This window comes from Pseudophryne corroboree, chromosome 7 (genome assembly GCF_028390025.1).
Source record: "Pseudophryne corroboree isolate aPseCor3 chromosome 7, aPseCor3.hap2, whole genome shotgun sequence".
Classification (NCBI taxonomy): domain Eukaryota; kingdom Metazoa; phylum Chordata; class Amphibia; order Anura; family Myobatrachidae; genus Pseudophryne; species Pseudophryne corroboree.
Window position 1 is genome coordinate 311,569,574 of NC_086450.1, and position 24,491 is coordinate 311,594,064.

Genomic DNA, 24,491 nt, shown 5'->3' on the forward strand with positions numbered 1-24,491 from the left:
CAGGTTTTCGAAGATGGCGCACTTCGTTCCATTGGTTCGGCTGCCATCGGCCAGACGCCTGTCTGAATTATTTATGCTGCATGTTGTGCGCCTCCACGGGTTGCCACTTGATGTGGTCTCTGACTGCGGATCCCAGTTTGTGGCCAAATTCTGGAGGGCATTTTGTTCCGATCTCCAGATTTCTGTCAGCTTGTCGTCAGGCTACCATCCGCAGTCTAATGGGCAGACTGAAAGGGTGAACCAGTCCTTGGAGCAGTTCCTCAGGTGTTATGTCTCCAAGTGTCAGACTGACTGGGTTGCTCATCTGTCCATGGCGGAGTTTGCCTATAACAACGCGGCTCACTCTGCTACAGGGATCTCTCCCTTCCTTTGTGTGTATGGGCATCATCCTAAGGCCAATTCTTTTGACCCCCTGGACTCCACGCCCGGTGGTTCCTCTGTGGTTTCGGTCCTTAGAGGTATTTGGAGGAAAGTGAAGAAAGCCCTTGTGTCTGTGTCATTAGTGACCAAAAGGGTTTTTGATAAGCGGAAAAGACCCTGCAGCTTCAAATTAGGAAACTTCATCTGGTTGTCTACCAAGAATTTGAAGTTGAGACAGCCATCTCATAAGTTAGGCCCCCAGTTCATCGGTCCTTATAAGATCACTAGGGTTATCAATCCGGTGGCATTTCAGTTAGATCTACCCCGTTCTTTGGGTATCAATAAAACATTTCATTGTTCCCTTTTAAAATGGGCGATTAGTAATCCTTCTTCCAGTGGAAGACCTTACCCTCTTCTGATACATGGCCAGAGGGAGTTTGTTGTTGAAAGGATTCTTGACTCCAAGATGGTTCGGGGTCGGCTGTCATTTTTGGTGCACTGGAAGGGGTATGGCCCGGAGGAGCGGTCGTGGGTGCGCAGTTGTGATCTTCATGCCCCCCGACTGTTACGCTTTTTCTTCTCGCAGTTCCCCGATAAACCCGGTGGTAGGGGTTCTTTGACCCCTCGTCAGAGGGGGGTACTGTTAGGGTCTCCTGCTCTGTGCTGCCACGTCGTCATGGCAACCAGGAGACAAGTGCTAGCGGAGTAACCTGAGCGTAGCTGATACTCCGGTTCGGGTCTTTTGCTGTGCAGTGGTTACAGGCTCTGTGCACGGCAGGGGATCCGGTGCTGGTTTTTGTGCTCACAGTCTGTGAGGTCTGAGTGGAGCATGGACAGCACCTGCTATATAAACCCTCTTCTCAGGTTAGGCAGATGCTGCTGAATCTTTGTTGGTTAGTCAGTTCCTGAAAGCTAGCTAGTACTGTGTAAACTTTGTATTTGTTTGTTGCTTACTGCAAATAGGCCTTGGGATTTGGTATTACACTCTGCCAATCCAGACCTAGCAGTAAGACTGGAGTCAGTCGTTTAACCTGCTGGGGTTCTTTTGCTACTCTGTGAACCTAGCAAGTTTGCGGCTGTATTCTCAGACTTGCCTGCCAAAATCCTTTCTCACTGTGCAAGGTGTTCAGGTGTCAGTTTAGTGGCAGTAAGCTGAACCAGTGCACTGCAAGTGAGGACTAGGATTGTGGAGACTCTCCTTGTGTCTATTATTCCATCTCTGACCAAGGAGTTTACTGCCACACCCGTTGGTAACCCTTTAGGGTTTTGCTGTTGCCCTTAGCAACAGCATTTCGGGTTCTCTACGTATTAAATCACTACATCTCACTTCTTTCCATCTGAGCGTTCCTAATACTAGGGAGACACCCAGTTTCTTAGCCTTTGGGCTTCTCTGTTCACTTTGTGTTTAGTTTGTTACCCTATCACCTTCTGTGTATGTAATGTCATATTCCCCAGTCTGTCTGTGAGTTCATTTGTTTTGCATCCCTCACCGTTCAGACACCAGTACATTCCTGCTGGCACTGGTGTGCATAACAAATATAGATGAAATTAACGGTATGATTCGCACTTACCTCACTGACAATATTTCTCCTGATATTTCCCCGGCAGTGTTATGGGAAGTTCATAAAGCCACATTACGTGGCCTTCTCATTAATCTTGCCTCGACTCATAGGAAGATTGAGGCTAGACGTATCCTTGAATTGGAAACAGAATTAACTTCTTTAATCCTTCTCCACCAACGCTTCCCGAAAAAACGGCTGTACTCTAAGATTCTCTCACTTAAAGGTCAACTGTCGCAAATCCTCACCAAAAAAACAATCAACTCACTCCTATGGATCCGTCAGAAATTTTATGAAAAATCAGATAGAGCGGACACTTTGCTGGCTCGTCGTCTTCAGGCAAAACGTACACAGAATCGTATACTTGCCCTGAAATGCTCTGATGGCTCCATAACTTGTGACCCTAAGGTTATGGCCTCACAATTTCATGACTATTATGAGTCCCTCTACAATCTATCTTCACCTGCCTCTACCGACCCGCTTCATATCACCTCCATCCAACATTACTTATCCTCTTGTCGCTTACCAAAACTCACTGCATCAGACCTAGAGATGCTTAATGCTCCTATTTCCTATGAGGAAATTCTCGCCACGATCAATCAGCTACGCCGATCGTCCGCCCCAGGCCCTGATGCCTATACTGCTATTTATTATAAAAAAATTCAGTATCTTCTTCCTATGCTTCATTCATTATTTAATTCTTTGTTGAAACAGGGCTTACTGGATGCAGCCACCACCAGGGCCAATATCATCGTCATCCCCAAGCCTGATCGTCATCCGCTAGACATGAAGAATTATAGGCCCATCTCACTTTTAAATACAGACCTCAAGTTATTCGCCAAAATTCTATGGAATAGATTGGCCCCATTTCTGCCGGCTTTGATACATCCGGACCAGGTTGGTTTTGTCCCTAACCGACAAGCTGTGGATAATATTCGCCGACTCATTAATCTTATTCACCTCTCCCAACGGGAATCCCTCCCATCCCTGGTGGTGGCTCTAGACGCAGAGAAAGCCTTTGATAGCGTAGCATGGCCCTTTATCCAACAAACCCTGAAGAATATAGGTCTACATGGTGCTTTTTATAATGCAATTACCTCGCTTTATTATAATCCTTCTGCCTCGGTTCTCGTTAATGGTCTTTCCTCACCATCTCTTCCTATCAGAAATGGCACCCGCCAAGGCTGCCCGCTCTCTCCGCTATTATTTGCTTTGGTGATGGAGCCCTTGGCTGCCAAAATCAGACTGAACTCTAACATCTCAGGCATTGAAGTAGGAAACCACGTATACAAGATAGCGCTATACGCTGATGATGTTATCTTAACTTTAACCGACCCGAGCATATCCCTGCAACACTTACTTATAGTCACCTGTCTAATTACAATCTCAATACTGACAAAACTGAGATTTTAGATATACATGTATCTCCCCAAGATATGCACCTCCTACAATCTTCTTATCCGTTTAAATGGCAACACACTATGCTTAACTATCTAGGCATCTACCTCACTAAATCTTACTCGACACTGTACACAACCAATTTCCCACGATTTTTTTCATCTATACACACTGACCTAGTCGGTTGGAATAAACTCTATTTTTCTTGGTTCAGGCGCATGGCTGCTGTCAAAATGAACATATTGCCGCGTTTGCTGTATCTTTGGCAGACCCTCCCAATTCACATACCGACTAAAATATTGAAAAATCTTCAACGAGACATATCTAGTTTTGTTTGGGCTGGGAAGAAGCCTAGAGTTAAAATACGACTGCTCCAACAACATCGCACATAGAGGGGCCTAGGCATGCCAGATCTGATTAAGTATTACCGTGCTACACACTTGGCCTCCTGTGTCCTCTGGCACCAGTGGTGCAAGTGGGCGGGTACGGGTGGGTACGGCGTACCCGTAAGAATTTAGCCGTGGGTACGCCGTACCCACACCGACGGGCCGCCGCTCCTCTTCCTTCCCTCCCTCCCCCACGCCGCACCGCCGCACACGCCGCACCGCCGCTGATGTGAGGGCAGGAGAGTACTTCAGCGCCGCACCCGCGAGCTCTGATTGGCTCACGGATCGGCGCTGAATTAAACTGAGACACCCGCCGGAGACTGAGGGGAACGAGAGGCGCAGGCTGCACTCTCCTTCCCTCACATGACAGACAGGAGGACAGCGACGGCAGCGGCAGCGGTGAGTAGGGGAGGGGGGCATGTTATACCTGGCACTGGGGGGGCATGTATACCTGGCACTGGGGGCATATCTGGCACAGGGGGGCATATATACCTGGCACTGGGGGATAACTGGCACTGGGGGGGCATGTTATACCTGGCACTGGGGGATATCTGGCACTGGGGGGGCATGTATACCTGGCACTGGGGTATATCTGGCACTGGGGGCATATCTGGCACAGGGGGGCATATATACCTGGCACTGGGGGATATCTGGCACTGGGGGCATATCTGGCACAGGGGGGCATATATACCTGGCACTGGGGGATATCTGGCACAGGGGGGCATGTATACCTGGCACTGGGGGATATCTGGCACTTTGGGGGCATGTTATACCTGGCACTGGGGGATATCTGGCACTGGGGGGGCATGTTATACCTGGCACTGGGGGATATCTGGCACTGGGGGGGCATGTATACCTGGCACTGGGGGATATCTGGCACTGGGGGGGCATGTATACCTGGCACTGGGGGATATCTGGCACTGGGGGCATATCTAGCACAGGGGGGCATATATACCTGGCACTGGGGGATATCTGGCACTGGGGGGGCATGTTATACCTGGCACTGGGGGATATCTGGCACTGGGGGGGGCATGTATACCTTGCACTGGAGGATATCTGGCACTGGGGGCATATCTGGTACTGTAGGGGCATTTCTGTATCTGGCACGGGGGGGCAATGTATATCTGACACAGTGGGGGCATTTGTGTATCTAGCACTGTGGGGCAATGTGTATCTGACACTGTGAGGCAATGTATGGCACTCTGGGGGCATTTCTGTATCTGGCACTGTGGGGCAATGTGTATCTGGCACTGTGGGGCAATGTGTATCTGGCACTCTGGGGACATTTGTGTATCTGGCACTGTGGGGCAATGTGCATCTGGCACTGTGGGGCAATGTGTATCTGGCACTCTGGGGACATTTGTGTATCTGGCACTGTGGGGCAATGTGCATCTGGCACTGTGGGGCAATGTGTATCTGGCACTGTGAGGCAATGTGTATCTGACACTCTGGGGACATTTGTGTATCTGGCACTCTGGGGACATTTGTGTATCTGGCACTGTGGGGCAATGTGTATTTGGCACTGTGGGGTTATATGTATCTGGCACTGTGGGGCAATGTATATCTAGCACTGTGGGGCAACGTGTATCTGACACTATTGGGGTCATACGTGTATCTGCCCCTCCCCCATATGTGTATCACGCCCCCATTTTCATTGGCCACGCCCCATGTGGCATTTGGCCACACCCATTTTTTTGCGCACGCGCCTTCGGCGCGCGCACACAGTACCCGTGACACATTTTTTCTACTTGCACCACTGTCTGGCACTCACCTTCCGAACAGAGACTATGGACGCTTTTAGAAGCACACGCATTAAAAATTTATTCACCTTCCACTCTGTTATGGTGCACATCTTGTTCCCGCCCGACTTCGTCTCTCTTATTACCAGTGATGCGTTTTTCGTTATCAATCTGGGATCACTGTACTCGCTTCTATCAGCTTCGCTCTTATAATCCTTCACTGACCCCCTTATGGAACAATGTAGAGTTTCCTTCAGGCACTGACCACCTTGCATTTAAATATTGGACCTCACACAACGTCCTTTTCTTAATAGATGTAGCTCCTCTCCATTCTTTTCCTTCATTTGCGGACTTACAATCACGCTTTTCACTTCCCCATTCGGTTTTTTATCAATTTTTGCAAATTCGTCACTGTAAAATTCCCACTCCACAAAGGGATTGTTATCTGCTATTTACCAAATCTTACTTTCGCACAATGCCCCTGCAAAAGAGGCTCACGAATTAGCTTGGGAACGAGATGTAGAGGAAACTTTAACCATCGAGGAATGGGCTGACATTAGACAGGAAATTGCTAAAAGTTACTTGTCCGTTCGTATCAAGGAAAACTCTTATAAAATGTATTACCGATGATATTTAGTACCTTCTCGACTACAAACTATCTACCCTTCTTGCTCTGATAGGTGCTGGAGACTTTGTGGGCAACGGGGAACCATGCTGCATGTTTGGTGGTCCTGTACACTCATCCACCACTACTGGCATCAGATTCATAAACTAATTTTGGATGTCAACAATGTAGTTGTCCCTAATTCGCCCTTCTATTCTCTACTTTCGCGTCCTATTCCTGACACCTCGAGCCAACAACTAAAACTAATTAAACACATTTTAAACACAGCTAAATGCCAAATTGCAGCAAACTGGAAGTCCGTTACTCCTCCCACTCTCTTGGGTACTGTTAGTGCTATATGGTCCACGTATAAATTAGAACGCGTTACCGCTGCCGTTCATGATATGCCGAATATCTTTATTCGCACTTGGACGCCCTGGCATCACACTTTAATGCAGAACCACCATTGACGACCATCTAATTCAATGACTATATATGTCTGAACTTTATATCACGAACAATCTTGTCTGGCTGACACTTCCCCCCCCTCCCCCCCATTTTCCCTCACTCTTGCTTCCTTTTCTTCCCTTTTCTCATCTTTGCTTCACCCTAATTCTCTTTTCGTTTTTATTTAACTGTATTGCTGTTTTTGATAACTGATTGATAGGATCGATATGGGCTTTGATTTTGCTATGTCTTGTTGGAATTCCATCTCTGTGTATCTCATGTATTGATCCGCATTCTTTTTGCTGTTCTTGTTTTTGTTCTTATCATTACAAAATCAATAAAACGTATTTAAAAAATAAATCAATAAATATGAGGACACATCTGTATCACCTACTGACAAGACAACATAGTGCTGAGGTGGAGCTCACACAGAGACTTTAATACAGACCTGGGTCTAAAAGATATTGAAAAACTAAAGCACACCACCTAACTCTTGTATTAATTCAGATTATACTGTATATTTAAGATTGCAATAAATTATAGTTATTTAGTGATAAGTTATAGTTGATAAGCAGTAATATAATTGATAAGGATATGTACACTATGGGGGTTATTCAGGTGTGTTAGGAAAGCAAAAAAGCACACTAATAGGCAAAACCATGTTGTAGTGAAGGTGGGACAGATGTAACATTTGCAGAGAGAGTTAGATTTGGGTGGGTTATATTGTTTCTGTGCAGGGTAAATACTGGCTGCTTTATTTTTACACTGTAGTTTAGATTTCAGTTTGAACACACCACACCCAAATCTAATTCTCTCTCCACATGTCACATCTGTCCCAGTTGCAGTGCAGCATGAATTTGCCCAGTTGCTAACTTTTTTGCTTTGATAACAAACCTGAATAAGGCCCTATGTGGACAAAAGTGATTGGACAATAACAGCAAATAGATCAACAATATTTTATTGACATCAGTACTTTGTAGGTCCAGCACATGCAGAGATTACTACAGACACCGTTCTTGGCAAACTGTCCACAAGTACCTGGACAACAGCAGGTGGTATGTTTTGCCATTCTGTCTTAAGTACAGTGACCAACTGCGACACTGAAGAATGTTGAGTCAGCCAAGAATACACCCATCGCTCCAGTTCATCCCAGAAGTTCTCAGTAGGGTTAAAATCTGAACTCTGAGCAGGCCAGTCTATTCAGGATACTGAATTTTATGTATATAAGTCCAGCGTTGCCCTGGAAATATGACAGGTGACATTGTCGTCCTGATAAAAATATTAGTCGTTTCTGAAGAACTGCCACAATGTATGCAGCATGGAGTTATTAAGACTATCTCTATACATCTCAGAGTTAATGTGACCATGCATTAAAACCAGTGAACTCATGCCAAACCAGTTGAAACATTCCCACAGCACAGTGCCACTACCCCCATGCTTTACAGTAGGTACTATACACTCTGGCATCAGACATTCTCCTGGCAATGGCCAAACTCACACATGTCCATATGATCTGAAAAGTGTAAATTGTCCTTTGTCACTCCATAACATTCACCACTATTATTGCACTATACAGCTTTTGCACTCTTTATGTCATTATAAGCACTGGGCTGCATTCTTCTTTTTGATTAGAGGTTTATGAGCAGCTGCTCACCCATAATATCCAAGTGCATGGACCTCACTACAAAGTGTTCTTGTTGAAACCAACACATTATTGGCCATTTGGAACTCATGTGCAATGATATGCATGTGACAACGCTGTTCTTTCGTAGCTTCTTTGTAACCATTCTCCGGTTCCTGGATTGCATTTTTTTAGGGGCCTTCAAGGGCAAGGTGCATTCCTGCAATGATCGCTTTCCTCTTCCATGCATTAATGACAAAAGACACCGTAGATTTAGGTACCTTCCTAACATCCACAGTGCTTCTCACACTCATACCTCGGATCAAGCAACCTACGATGACCCTCTGTTCAAACTTGGTTAACTCCTTCTTGCAAGCCATTTCATTAGCAATGATCAAACAAGTGCCACTCTACCCATTTTATACCTTCACGAACACGTCTGTTGTAGGAGCACACCTTTTTGTTTGCACGGGGGTGTTCAATCACTTTTGTCTGCGTAGTGTAGCTTAATAGTAATTTTAATTGATTGGTAAGGGTTGGAATAAAAATCCTAAATTAAGGTTAGGGTTAAGGAAAGATAAATAACAGTTTAGGCAATTATTTAGGATAAGGGAAAATAACCTATATATACAGTAGCAATGTGTAGTAATATTAGTATAACTCTGTACTGTTGAAAAGCATTGTATGGTATCATATTATGCTTGTTTCACGTGGAGTTGAACATATTTTTGTTAAAATCATCTAACCCTTTCAGCTTTAGTGACGTGTCCCTTTGAAATAAGTTATTTCAGGGGTCAGTAAGGAAAAATTAATATTCAATAAGGAAAATAAAACTGTGTTAAAAGTGACTACTTACTCTGTTTGTATTGTGGCAACCCTTGCTCATCTCCCGGAGAGTGGTCAGGATACGGAGATGTCATCAGAAGAAAAAGAACCAGATGATTAACTCTTTATCAAAATACCTTTGGCCTATATCCACACCACATTACCTGTCATCATTTCTTATTGGTTGGTATTACACAGCTGGTTAGGTATAACAGAAAATAGAACAGTACTCTCTCTGTCCAATTATTTAACATACAGAAACAATAAACAAATTGTACCAGTCCTACTGTGACTAAGATAATTCACAATAGGACTCACAAACCTACATTGTGCCCCTATCATCTGGGGCAAATGTGGAATCATTATTATTTTTTTAACCGCATATGTAGTAGGAAAATGGGAACTTCCAGGTGACAACTGCTAGTAATAAATAATAGAAACATATATACAGTCTGTAGCTTTGAGAATAAAAAGGGAATAAATGCTTATTTTCATGCTTTAAAATAAGATGGGATACAAATATGAAAAGTCTCATACTTTCTGCAAGTGATAAACAGACAACGAAGAGGCCCATCTTTTAGGTGGTTTCAAAGTCATCTAACCATAATTATTCCACGAGTCTACAGCAATCTGTCTTGTGAATATTTTCAATATGCCTATTCTACAATGCAGATTACTTTCAAGTGATTGAATATTTTGCTGAACAAATGTTGATTTTATTGCATATAAACAAGAGGCTGAGACAAGCTGGCAGTTGTATATTATGTACAACTATCACAGAAAAGTGTTGTGAATTCTAATAGTTTAATTGCAGAGGTCATATTGTAACTCATACATAATAAAGAGTATATTATGAAATACTGAAAAGCTGTCAGATCATTTCATGCATTTTTCATCAGTTTTCAGTATATTATCTTTTTCTACTAACCTTTCAAGGTACATTTGATTAGTGCCTGAACATCTTTTTGTTAATCTTTTTCTTTCTAGTTTTGAGATATGCGGTGGATAGAATAAGCTACAGTATAGTCAGTCCTATCATCACAATACCCACAAAGGTAAAGACTATTTCAGTAGTAGATGAGTTTTCTGACCTTGAGGGAGGCAACAGCACATTACAGAGTACTCAGTAAAAATAAAACCATATTTTGAAAGATCAACAATTATTTCTCTAGCAGGTCCTGTTTCATTAAACATCAGGGAAGTGTTTGTAATGATCATTAAGCACTTTGGAAATGTCTGTACATAAGACTGGATATGTTTGTATGAACAATTCTAAAAGCAAAGATGAAAAATGATCTGCATCAATCTGCAGAGCCTGGTGAATTTAAACTTTGAGATGATGTAATTAATAGTGTTACAATGGGGAAAAAAACATATCAGAGATACTGTATAATGAATTTATATACAGTCCATTATCCCAGATCACCTGCTATGCCTAGCAGAAAGAAAACTAAATAAAACAATAAAACAGCAGTTATGAGGTGAGGTAGGAAAAGAGGAGGTGTGGGGAGCTTGAGATGTTACTTACCTCATCAATTCAATAGAGCATATACTGTACGTTGACATACTGTACTGTACCCCTGCAATGCCTAAATTAGAGAATATTTTAATTTTAATACATTTTAGGTAGAATTTTCAGTGAGCCTTTTGAACTTTGGATGCAATTTAACAAACACTTGATCCATTATAAAAAAAAAAAAAGTTCACGCACCTCAATTACAGTGGTTAATGAGATTTTCTCACCATGGTGCTTAGCCTTTTTTGGTAATTTTTGGGTTGGTCACATTCCAGTATCAATATCAGTAATTTTTGTATGCAGTATCTACTGTACAGAAATTAATTTGTGTTTTTTCCTCAATTATCTTCCTTATTCTTCCTTAGGGGGAATTCAATTACCAGCGAAAATGCATTTTTACAGTAAAAAAGATAATACCGTGAACTGTGGTAAATTAGCCAAATGCCTATTCAATTGTCCGCAATAAAAAATGTTTGCGGTAATTTTACAGCTAATTTCAATTTACCAACTCTGAGCAGGTGATAAACTTGGGGAAATGGGGGGAATGGCTCCCGTATAGTACCGGAGCCAAAGGAGAAAAAGAAAGACTATGTGTCTTTTCTGGGGCACACTTTTGATGAGAATGAAATAATGAGTTCTATTTAAAATATAACTTTTATTGTCAACCTTCATAAAATATTGACTATAGGGCAAAAGGAAGGGGGGGGGAAAACAAGGAAAGGTACTAATAGTCACAATTTATTAAATTCATATGCTATGATCAAAAATGAATAGATAAATGTTATCTGAATAGATCGCTGATATAATAAAGATAACAATTTGGCTTAATGCTTCTGTGAGCGAAAATATGGGTGTCTCCAAAAAATTGTTGTTCTAAAATTCTTATGTGTTGGTGTAAAATTTTCTTCCTGGAATTGTAACAATTTGTCTTGTAGTGAAAATATCACCGGAAGAAAAAAATCATCAAAACAAATAAACAAACAATTAATTGAACCTGGCTCAACTCTATGATCTAAGTGTAAAGGGGATTTGTGAACAGAAAGGGAAGAAGAAGGAGAAAAATGATTCTAAGTCCTGTGTCCTGGGTTTGGATAAAAATACCTGCAGTACCCGGTATTCCCTGGTGGTCTCCCAACCAGGTACTGACCTGGCCCACAGTGCTTGGCTTCCAAGATCAGACGAGGTTGGGCATACTCAGTATGGTCTGACCGCAGGTAGATATATCCCACACCAAATGACACCAGGAACTCTGTATCCTAGATTCTGAGAGAATTTCCCAGAGTTTTCTTGTGGAGGCCCATGGTCCCGTAATGATGTTAGGAACACTCCCGAATCTGGAAACAAGGGGTGTGAAAAGTTCTCTGATATTCTCCCACACTTGAAGAATAGCGTGAGGTCTGCCGGTTCTCAGCTTCAGGAACGAACTGTTTTAGGTGCCACCTCTTTTCAAAGGTGAGTCTTCGATCCCTTGTACTGAAGGCTGAAAGTCCTATAAGCACCAAGGCAGTCATAGGTTTTAGATGTCAAAAAATATATATCAAAAATATCAGATGGGGTCTCCTAGATTAATGGAGGTACTGAGGCAATGATGGTGTGGCCCTGCTGTAAATTGGATTGGCAAGGACTGGAGAGTCTCTATCACTCTAGGATACAGAGTTCCTGGTGTTATTTGGTGTGGGATATATCTACCTGCGGTCAGACCATACTGAGTATGTCCAACCTCGTCTGATCTTGGAAGCCAAGCACTGTGGGCCAGGTCAGTACCTGGTTGGGAGACCACCAGGGAATACCGGGTACTGCAGGTATTTTTATCCAAACCCAGGACACAGGACTTAGAATCATTTTTCTCCTTCTTCTTCCCTTTCTGTTCACAAATCCCCTTTACACTTAGATCATAGAGTTGAGCCAGGTTCAATTAATTGTTTGTTTATTTGTTTTGATGATTTTTTTCTTCCGGTGATATTTTCACTACAAGACAAATTGTTACAATTCCAGGAAGAAAATTTTACACCAACACATAAGAATTTTAGAACAACAATTTTTGGGAGACACCCATATTTTCGCTCACAGAAGCATTAAGCCAAATTGTTATCTTTATTATATCAGCGATCTATTCAGATAACATTTATCTATTCATTTTTGATCATAGCATATCAATTTAATAAATTGTGACTATTAGTACCTTTCCTTGTTTTTTCCCCCCCTTCCTTTTGCCCTATAGTCAATATTTTATGAAGGTTGACAATAAAAGTTATATTTTAAATAGAACTCATTATTTCATTCTCATCAAAAGTGTGCCCCAGAAAAGACACATAGTCTTTCTTTTTCTCCTTTGGCTCCGGTACTATACGGCATCAATTTTAGCAGGAATCCTGTTTTAGCTAATTTGCATATGCATAGACGCGGGAGCACTACTACCCGCAAAAAGTAAATTTTCACGGTGAAAAGAATCAACACCAAAATATACCTTGTGGTGTATGCGTCAGCATTTATCTACCTTTTCAGAACAGCAAAAAAGGTTCTGAACACAGCTTTTCATAATGAAGTCTACATTTTTACTAGTTTGAATGAAATTCATAAAATGTTTTGGAATCATTTGGTAGCTCAGCAAGGTATACCAATTTGAATAGTACTGCAGACCAGGCATGTCAAACTCATGGTCATCCAGTTGTAGTGAAACTACAAGTCCCAGCATGCTTTATCCGTGATCAGTGGAAGGTATGCTGGCAAAGCATGCTGGGACTTGTAGTTTCACAACAGCTGGAGGGCCACGAGTTTGACATGCCTGCTGTAGACAATTTACCACATCCACTTCCAGGATGGTGGAGATCTGTCCTTTACTGTTGAACCACACTAATCTGTGGACTTCTTGATGCATTCTGTAGTACAGGCTTTATAGCAGGTGGTCACCAGACAGTAACTATTATGGGGATGCACTATTTGAAAGAAGAGACTCTTCCATCCCTGATTTCTGCAGTGTACTTGTTACCCTCAGGTGCCCCCTGCTAGCATTTGCTGTTACTTTTCAATTTGCTGTGTTTATTTGTTTGAATGGGGCAGGACTTGATCATATCATGGCTCTGAGTACATCTGCATCTAACATCTGTAATTACTGTAGCAATGGGAGATCATAGTAACATAGTTTCTGAGGTTGAAAAAAGACAATTTGTCCATCAAGTTCAACCTTTTTGTGGTCGCCTACACTATATTATTTTTAGGACTAGTTTTATCTATTGTGAATGTTGGGCGTTATGTTTATTCCTCTTTTTTTAACTATAGTGCGTGATTTACCCACCATAACCCTGTATATCCATGTCCATTAGGAATTTATCTAGCCCATTCTTAAAAGTAATGACCAAGTCCACCATTACTACTCTCTCAGGCAAGGAATTCATTTAGGGAATTCATTTAGGTGACCTTTTGTCCCATTTCAACTCCTGCAGAGATGAGGATGATATTTACCTGTTTTGAAGTACATACTGAGGATTGGTCCCACTTATCCTTAGCATTGAAGGAGTAAAAGCATAAACGAGACTTTAGCAAGCAGCTCTTAAAGTGATACTAGGCAGCACATTGATATTATTGCAAACATATATTTCTGTGTGGAACCATAATTCATCACCTACAGTCATGGAAAGCTTTTGCATAAATATAAGCCCTGAAAATGGATGCACGCCATGAATGCTCGTAGCAGGGAAAATAACTACAGTTTTGCCTTGGAGTATTTAACCCCTTAGGCATTTTTTTTTACAAAATATTGTAAAAAGTAATATAAAATTGTCAATTTCAAATGCGATTTTGTAATTTTTTTATTAATTGATTAAAATTACTAAATAATAAAAATTTTACAAGAACAGAATCAAATGGCAGAAACAAAAGGAGAGAAGGCACTGCTTATGAGAGTTTACATTCTATGGGGAATGTGGGTAGACTCAAGTAAGAAGCAGGTACTGTAGCTTGATTGAAGGGATGAGCTGTGAGTGCACTCTGGAAGGCTGGGAAGCAAGGTCAAAGTCTGATTGAGTAAAGGAGGGCATTGAAGAGGCTGGAAGAAGTCTGGGATAAATCCTAAAGGAGGGAGTGGGGAGAGTTATACCCCTTTCAGACTGCCAGCTATGAACACTGGTTATTGGCACTTGAACGCGCATAACCCGTGTTCATGTGCATTCTGAAAGGTTTGCTGTGTGGAGTGAACGGGAGCTGAATCAATGCGACCCATTTACCGTTAACTGTATGTGGACAGGCGGTGCTTGGAGACCGTGTGATCTCCAAGCACCACCCCTACCCCCATGTCACCGCTGATATGACTAACCCGGCAATATGCCGGGTTGCACACGGTGGCGGAGGGGCGCCTGAGGCAGGTCGCACCCTGGGAGCTCCCGTGTCAGGCTCCCGGGTGCAGGCGGTGTGAAAGGGATATTATTAGGCTGTCTGCAGAGAGTAAATGTAAAGTTAGAAGTATATGTTTGCTTACAAGTATCTTGCAAACACATAATGTAGCTGATCAAGAAATATTAGACTTGACTTTTGCACTGCGCTGTACCAGACCTGCCAATCATTAATTCACCACATGGTTTTGTACTTATACTTTTGTACAAAAGTGAATTATTTAACTTCTGGGTTTTAAAGCAAACATGGAATCTGTTCTTTTTGATCAATGATACAATATGGTGACCTTTATAGTGGGCTCGACATGCTGGATCGTTGAATAGTAACCCTTTCCCATCCATTGTATTTTCATGGTAGCAAGGTTGTGACTAGGGGGTTATTAAAGTTTGTTAGCAAACCAAAAAAGTTAGCAATTGGGCAACATCATGTTGCACTGCAGGTGGGGCAGATATAACATGTGCAGAGAGAGTTAGTTATGGGTGGGTTATATTGTTTCTGTGCATGGTAAACACTGGCTGCTTAATTTCTACACTGCAATTTAGATTTGTGTTTGAACCCACCTCACCAAAATGTAATCTCTCTGCACATGTTACATCTGCCCTACTTGCAGTGCTACATGGTTTTGACCAATCGCTAACTTTATTGGTTTGCTAGCAAACCTGAATAAGACCCTAAGTACAAATAATAAAAACTACACATTGTGCAATTCATGCTTTATCACCCCATTTGTCCCAAATAAATATCATCAAATTGTATCATTGAACATTGCACTTATATGTAAAGAAATAGAGGTTCATGAACAGCAATCTGTTTTTATTATGCTTAACATACTTGTCTACGATTTGTGCTGGCTTAAGCTATTTTGAATCAATGTATCCAACTATGTAAATCAAATGCCCTCAAACACCAGACAGGACCTCTGTCCTCACCTCTAATCAGCTATCTGAAATGTAATTTCCAATAAATAAATAAATACATAAATAAATAAATAAATAAATAACAATGACGAGATAGCAAAGAAAAATCAGAAAAGTAGCATATTGGTAAGTATGATTGCTTAGACCTATATTACTAGACATTTAAAACTTTACATTTGAAACAATAACATTTAGAATTTCATCTGCTCTTTTCATTACTTCTTGCAGCTTTTCAAATCTTTTCTGTTGCTTCTTTGAAGAACCATTTTCATAGCCAAGAGTGAAATCTGTTTTTCCTCAGAATGCAAAACACATAGAGTAAATTCGTCATCTGTGGATCTCTATTGATGGAAAGTTCTACAGTGACCTTGTATTGGCCTGATATATGTTAATAAAGTAATTCAATTCTCATGTCAGACAAATCTTTTCAGTGTAACCAAATCTAATTGATGAAATCATTACTGGCTTCTAATAAGTAGGATCTATCATATAAATGTTTTTTGCTTCGATGTCTTTCTCTTAACTGTGTAAGTATTTATTTACAACTAGTTTGGCTCATAAATTGCCTTATGGGTATGCCCATTCTTCAGTAAGCCAGTAAGGTACATAAAATCAAGGTATTCTACATCAACAATATGTCCTGCCTACAGGCTACTTTCTGTGGCGCATTAAGTAGTTTATTGCTTTTAGTACCCTGTAGGGCAACAATGTTAAACCTGCACACTGATGAAAATAAGGAAATATTTGTTTCTGTTGTGATCATGTATGGTACTTTATTTTTTACAGTACTTTTCATTCATTTCCTCTTATACAACATCATATTTCATACTAGAATTGTATAGTAGCATAATATAATTCATACAAGAAGTATATAATGCCTCAGAACACCCCATGTCATTATATGGTATTACATAGCATAAATAGCAACATACTGAATCATAGACAAATGTTTAGTTTTATATGGTAGTGTATGGTCTAAGAAGAAGATATTGGGAATCTTCACAAAACAGAACAATTATAATATACAATGTACAGCCCTTCCTGTCACTTAATAATTCAGATGCCAGCTGTTTCTAAACAGACATATCCCTGGTATCTTCACAATTAATGCCCCATTTCACCCCCAAAAGCCAACAGTATTCTAATTCTCTGCTGTGCATTAGACAGCAGAGGTGAGATATGTTCCTGAGACACTATCATGAAGACAATGAATACATTAAGTAATTTATGTGGCTCAAATCATGTAGTAACAGGGTGGTTCAATAAGTAATTATTTTATTCTAATTTCAGAATCATAATCAGCTTTATTGGCCACGTGTACTTACGTAAACTAGGAATTTTTTGTGGTACAGTGCATCGCCAAGCAGCAACATGAAGGGGGAATACATAGCATAAGAAGGAGGAAAAACGTAGCATACATTACAAACATTACAGGTATGAGTTCATACTGCACATTGCAACTCTATGATAGACTCGACATATTAGACATATTATACGTTAGACTTTTTATATATTGGGGGCAATTCCAAGTTGATCGCAGCAGGATTTTTGATAGCAATTGGGCAAAACCATGTGCACTGCAGGGGAGGCAGATATAACATGTGCAGAGAGAGTTAGATTTGGGTGTGGTGTGTTCAATCTGCAATCTAATTTGCAGTGTAAAAATAAAGCAGCCAGTATTTACCCTGCACAGAAATAAAATAACCCACCCAAATCTAACTCTTTCTGCAGATGTTATATCTGCCTTCCCTGCAGTGCACATGGTTTTGCACAATTGCTATCAAAAATCCTGCTGCGATCAACTTGGAATTACTCCCTTTGTTCAACTGGTGGACAGCTAGTGGGAAGAAGCTTTTAATGAATCTGGTCGACCTCGCGGAAATGGACCTGTAGCGGCTGCCTAATGGAAGCGGCTCAAATAGTTTGTGACATGGGTGCTACATATCTGCCACGATTTTCTCCGCTCACTTCCTGACCCTTGACTGGTATAATTCCTGGATGGGAGGGAGGTCAGCCTCACAATCTTTTCAGCTGTCCTCACCAACCTTTGCAGTCTCCGTCTGTCACTCTCATTCGCAGCTCCATACCAGACTGTGATTGAGGAACATAGGACTGATTCTACAATCACTGTGTAGAAGATGAGTAGCAGCTTCTGCGGGATGTTGAATTTGAGGTCTCGTGAAATTTTTGAATTTGAAGGCGTCGATCCAAGAAACCATGCTGTCGGCTATTACAAGTGGTTGCATGGCATTGGGTTTCCTTCTGAAGTCCACCACCATCTCAACTGTTTTGAGGGGATTTAGGTCAAGGTTGTTCCTGCTGCACCACTGCGTTAGCCATTCCACTTCGCATCTGTATACAGATTCGTCTTCATCCTTGATTAAGCCGATGACGGTGGTGTCGTCTTCGAATTTTATAATTTTTACTGATTGCTCGGCCGAGGTGCAGTCGCTGGTATATAGAGAGAAGAGCATGGGGGAAGAGGATACATCCTTGAGGTGCCCCCGTGCTGATCGTTAATGATCCAGCTTTTACCACCTGTTTCCTTGCTCAAGAAGTCAACGATCCAAAGCATGTTGATTCTGGTACCCCTAAGGTGAGGAGTTTGGCTTGGAGGATACTGGGGACGATTGTGTTTACCACTAAGCCAGAGAAGGTAGACCACTGCTTCTCCTCACACCCAATAAACTGTACTTCAAATTAGCCACTCTGCCCCAACTTCAGTTGTAAGATGTCGGGGCTGGTGGAAACATGATCGAACATTGAGGTGTTTTTCATTATCAGATTTCGGCATCTAAAGGGTGCAACAGCAGCTGAAATTCATCACCAACTTGCCAGTGTGTAAGGTCATAACATTAAGCCGCAGTCAAGGCAAATCCTATGAAATACCTGATTTATTTGGAAGTAAACGCATAAAAAGGAACTCTGCACCTGGGAAATCCATATTGTACTGAAGGTGGGGCAGATGTGAAATGTGCAAATACTGTAGATTTAGATTTGGGTGTGGTAAGTCCATTTGAAATTTGAATTGCAATCTATTAGTAAAGCTGTCTAATAATTTTGGGATACATGCAAAGTCAACCAGTTTTTTGCCCTGCAGATAAAGTATATACATGTACAGATGTGTCCTGATATATCGTTGCTGCGTACCGCATAGCGGGCGCCATGCAACTCGCGCCAGCTCCTTGCGCTATAAATCCCGTTATAAGTTGCGTTGTAAATGTGACGTCACGTTATAATTGTAACGTTCATTCTACTTTCTGTCCACCAGATGTCGCTTTTCCTAGACTCTACAGAGCATGTCTCAAATAACCAACGGACCCTTCATAGCGCCGCCTGCTGAATGGCTGACATTTATTGTGACAATGACGAACCATTAATCACTTCCCTTTATATGGGAATTATTTCGGACTAGCTTTGTGTTTCAGTCACTGCCAGATGGTCTAGAGGCACACTGCCGCCCGATCACGCTAGCTATAGATATTGTCGTTACAGTGTGTACAAATTGCAGGATCACATTGACGTAAGCAGCTACCTTTTTTTTTTTAAAGCACCGAGATACAACACATGACATATAAACCCGGAGGGCCCACATCTACCATGGTCTGCTGTGGCCTAACTAGAACAGTGGCCGCCTGCAATGCTTGAAGACCCGGGTTCGATACAGAGTTCAGGCACCAATTTATTATTTTATTTTATTTTTTTTATTCTTTTTTAATACAATAAAGTTATTTAGTGTTTTAAGTTTCTACTTCTCGTTATATAAAAAAGTCCGCTTCTACTAAATACAAGGCCACGCTGCAGCCCTGTTCACGCTATTCATCTAGTCGTTACGTTGTGTACAAAATGATGGCTAACATTAGCATAAGCAGCAATCCTATTTCGGACTAGCTTTGTGTCTCTGTTGTTTCAAATGGGCAGAAATATTGAATGCAAAGTGCAACTGGGTACCTACAGTATCTCATGAATGCACAGTATGACTACCAGATGTTCTCCAGGCACACTGCCGCCCGATCACGCTAGCTATAGATATTGTTGTTACAGTGTGTACAAATTGCAGGATCACATTAGCGTAAGCAGCTACCTTTTTTTTTTTAAAGCACCAAGATACAACACATGACATATAAACCCAGAGGGCCCACCTCTACCATGGTTGGCTGTGGCCTAACTAGAACAGCGGCCGCCTGCAATGCTTGAAGACCCGGGTTCGATACAGAGTTCGGCATCCGTTTATTATTTTATTTTATTTTTTTATTCTTTTTTAATACAATAAAGTTATTTAGTGTTTTAAGTTTCTACTTCTCATTATATAAAAAAAGTCCGCTTCTACTAAATACAAGGCCACGCTGCTGCCCTGTTCACGCTATTCATCTAGTCGTTACGTTGTGTACAAAATAATGGATAACATTAGCATAAGCAGCAATCCTATTTCGAACTACCTTTGTATCTCTGTTGTTTCAAATGGGCAGAAATATTGAATGCAAAGTGCAACTGGGTACCTACAGTATCTCATGAATGCACAGTATGACTACTAGATGGTCTACAGGCACACTGCCGCCCAATCACGCTACTATAGATATTGTCGTTATGTTCTGTACAAATAGCCGGGTAGCATTAGCATAAACACTCCATGTTAACTTGCTATCAAATACTGTAGGACAAAGGATGACATTATTTTCCAAATTCTGATACAGGTGCATTTGCATTGTGTTCGACCAATAGCAGGGCAGACCCACCGGCAATGCACACAATGGCAATTATCAGCATTGTCTAAGGTGTCAGCCGCTAAGAGCTCACACAAATGAGTCTTCCTTTTTGATAATTGGTATTACAGACTTGGTGGCACCGCAGACAGAGTGGCCACACACTTTATAGACACCTCATACTGTATAAAGCCACTTTGTAGATACAAGAAGCTATCCATTCTGTGATTCTGCATCTTACAGTGTAGACTTGCTACTGGATTCGTCTCTTCGGCCGTATCACCCATACAAGCCCTTGAGATACATTCTGCCGCTTCTGCTGACTTCAAAGTCAAGTTGTTGCTGTATTCTACTTTTTCTACCACAAACTTTTTCTACTGAAGGATCATCTCGCTGGTATAGTAAGCACAGTAAGTACAGGTCATTTGTACATTATGCAGTATGCCACTGATTTCTGCATTTACAGTATACACTAATGCTCCGTCCAGTTACATGGCAGTTACTGTAGGATCTGATTGGCTGGTACTTTGGGGAACATCTACTAAGCAGTGATAAAAGTGGAGAAGAAAGCCAGTGGAGAAGGTGCCTATGGCAACCAATCAGCTGCTCTGTATACTTTTATAGTATGCAACTTATAAATGTTACGTTAATGCTGATTGGTTGCCATGGGCAACTTCTCCACTGGCTCACTTCTCCACTTTTATCGCTGCTTAGTACATGTTACCCTTTATCTCCTACCACTTTATCTCCATCCAAGGCTTAGTAAATAGACCCCTAAGCCCCCTGTTGCTACTGCACTGTATCATACTGTACCTCCCAACATGACCCTCTGCACTGGAGGGACAAAATGCTTTATTCCTGGAATAATTAAATTACCTGTGGGGAACTACAGTGTACTGTAGTTATTTGAATATGAAGGTGTTTCACCAAAGGTGATGGCTAGCATTAAGAGGGAAGTCCAGGAACACAGCATTCTGTACAATATACTGTAGGGGATACAGTAGCTGCCACCACTAAATGTGAATCTACTATACCTAAAAATGCTGCCTTTAATAGTAAAATAAACATGGGGGAATACTGTACAGTATGTGTGTCTGGCACTTTGGAGGCATACTGTACAGTATGTGTATCTGGCATTGTGGGGGCATACAGTATGTGTATCTGGCACTGTGGGGGCATACAGTAAGTTTATCTGGCACTGTGGGAGCATACTGTATGTGCAGGGCTGGTTCCACACCTTGTGGCGCCCAGTGCGAAAGTTTCCACTGGCCCCCTCCCCCCTCTTCTTCCCCCCAGGCAAAACAGTTAGGCAAAAAACATGGGGAATGGCTTCATAGGGTATGGGCATGGCCACAGTTATGCCCCCAGATTTGCCCCAAGTAGTTGTACCCCCCAGTTGATTTTCCCCCTGTAGCTGTGCCCCCTGTAGCTGTGCCTCCTCGCTGTGCCCCTTGTTGCTTTGCCCCCAGTAGCTGTGCCCCCTGTTGCTTTGCCCCCAGTAGATTTGCCCCTGTTCTTGTGCCCTCTGTTGCTTTGCCCCATTAGTTGTGCCCCCTGTTGCTTTTCCCCCAGTAGATTTGCTCCCTGTTGCCGTGCCCCCTGTAGCTGTGCCCCAGTAGTTGTCCCCCCTGTTGCTATGCCGCCTGTTGCTTTGCCCACAGTAGTAGTGCCCCCTGTTGCTTTGCCCTCTGTAGCTGTGCCCCAGTAATTGTGCCCCCTGTTGCTTTTCCCCTAGTAGTTGCGCCCCCTGTTGCTGTGTCCCAGTAGTTGTGCCCCCTGTTGATTTGCCCCCAGTAGTTGTGTCCCCTGTTGCTTTTCCCCCAGTACATTTGCCCCCTGTAGCTGTGCCCCTTGTGCCCCCATTTGATTTTCCCCTGAAGCTGTTCCCCCTGTAGCAGTGTCCTCAGTATATGCCCCCTGTAGTTGTGCCCCTAGTAGTTGTGCCCCCTGTAGATGTGCCCCTAGTATGTGCCCCCTGTAGTAGTGCTCCTTGTAGCTGTGTCCCCAGTAGCTGTGCCCGCAGTTGATTTGCCCCCAGTAGCTGTTCCCCCTGTAGCAGTGCCCTCTGTAGTCAGTTAGTCAGCGATGCTGGCTGCAGCCAGCATCCACACAGCCCACGGTGCCTGTTGCAGCCAGGGAGGGGGTCAGGAGTAGCTGCTGTTGCCATGGCGGTGGCACCCTAAGGGCAGCGGCGCTCCTGTGTAATAAGCCTGCTTGCCCGTGGCAAGAGCCGCTACTAACCCTAGCAGGTCCTAAGAGCAAGCCATGTGCAGGTTCGTAGGAAGACAAAATGTCCATTTTGTCCCCGAACATGCCTCTCTTCTCTCCTGTTACTGTAGCCAAGCCCCGCACTGTACCGTATGTCCGTGTATTCCTTCCTTGTACACTAGCCATGTCTATAGATGCACATCTACTGTACAGTATGTACAGTAATTTGCAGTGCCGCAAGTAGACATTTTAGCACTGTGTGCATGAAACTGCAACACCGATTCGCAGATATCACGAGGGACAATTGAATTGTTTTAACATCCATAATACTGTACACAGTTCTGTACTCTACTGTACAGTATATTGTAAAAAAAATTATATAATGGAGTGCCAAAAATTACAGTACAGGTCAGTATTTACTGTACATTATCTTGTCTCCCTAGTTCCTGACGTGAAACATGACAGTAAAAATCAGCAAATCTATGAGCCAGATAATTGCAAAGATGAAAAAAGAAAACAAGACAACATGACAGATCCAGGCTTAGCTTAAAGAAAGTGGTGTTGTAGTTTATTTACAGACTGTGCGCAATCATGCTTTTATGAGGATGCGCCGCAGATATAGAAGTCCTTCTAAATGCACATGGTAAGTACAGTAGAAGACTGTAGATACAGTACTGTACTTTACAGATTCATTGTACAGTAGATCAGTAATGTCCGGGGAGGTCAATGGCTGGGGAGAAACTGGCTTCTCCAGTACATCCTCAGCAGCACAAGAACGTAAACCTCAGCTCACTTTTTAGGAACATCAGATACAGTACAGTACAGTACATTAGAGTACATGGGGGTGGGCTGCTACTGATGACATTGTGTATACAGTACTATATACTGTGATTAAAGGACAGACTCCAAAGTACTCAGACAACTCCAGGCCTACTAGCACTCTGAGCAAGATCTTTTGAAGTGCCATCCAATCTCCCCAATGTGTGAGTCGAAGGCGCACGTTGTTCTAGAAAAGTGGGCGGGGCCTCACAACTCATGTATACAGTATACAGTATTATGTTATTACATTATAAATATATACAGTATACCACATTATCACACCACCCTACACACACAATTGGCAGCCTTACACATAATGAACACAGTAATACTCTTTACAAGTAATGCCCCCAGTATAGTGCCAGTTACACGTAATGCCCCCAGTATACTGTAGTGCCAGTTACACATAATGACTCAGTATAGTGCCAGTTACACGTAATGCCACCAGTATGGTGCCAGTTACACGTAATGCTTCCTATAGTGCCATTTACACATAATGCCTTGTGTAATGCCAGTTACACGTAATGACCCCCTGTAGTGCCAGTTACTGTACACCTAATGCCTCATATAGTGTCAGTTACATGTACTGTTCCTGTAGTGCAAGTTACAGTACATGTAATGACCACCTGGAGTGCTGTTCTTCCCACTCCCCAGTGCCACTTGCTGTGGGGACACTGGGATAATTATAATTCTGTAATTACTATATACTGTACAATCATTTTTGTGTATTACTGTAGGAGAGTCAAAAAGATTGTTGAAGAATTAACTTGTGGAGATGATGAGCGTACTGCTGGACAAATAAAACGCATTCTTCATTCAGAATATAATCTGGACATCTCATGTTCCAGTATCAAACGGATGCGGAGAGAAATGGGATGGAGTTATGGTCAGACAAGGTAATGTAAAATACTGTACACCAACCCTAATTTATTTAGTAATACTGTAAGTCTTTAACAATACACTGAGTGACTGCATTTTCAACATTTTTATTTGCACCGGA

General features: G+C 42.2%; 2 pseudogenes; one reads left to right on the forward strand and one right to left on the reverse strand.

Moving 5' to 3' along the window:
* Positions 1–11,553: 11,553 nt before the first annotated feature.
* Positions 11,554–11,671, reverse strand: LOC134946020 (5S ribosomal RNA; annotated as a pseudogene).
* A 471-nt stretch (positions 11,672–12,142) lies between these two features.
* On the forward strand, positions 12,143–12,260 carry LOC134946225 (5S ribosomal RNA; annotated as a pseudogene).
* Positions 12,261–24,491: the final 12,231 nt, after the last annotated feature.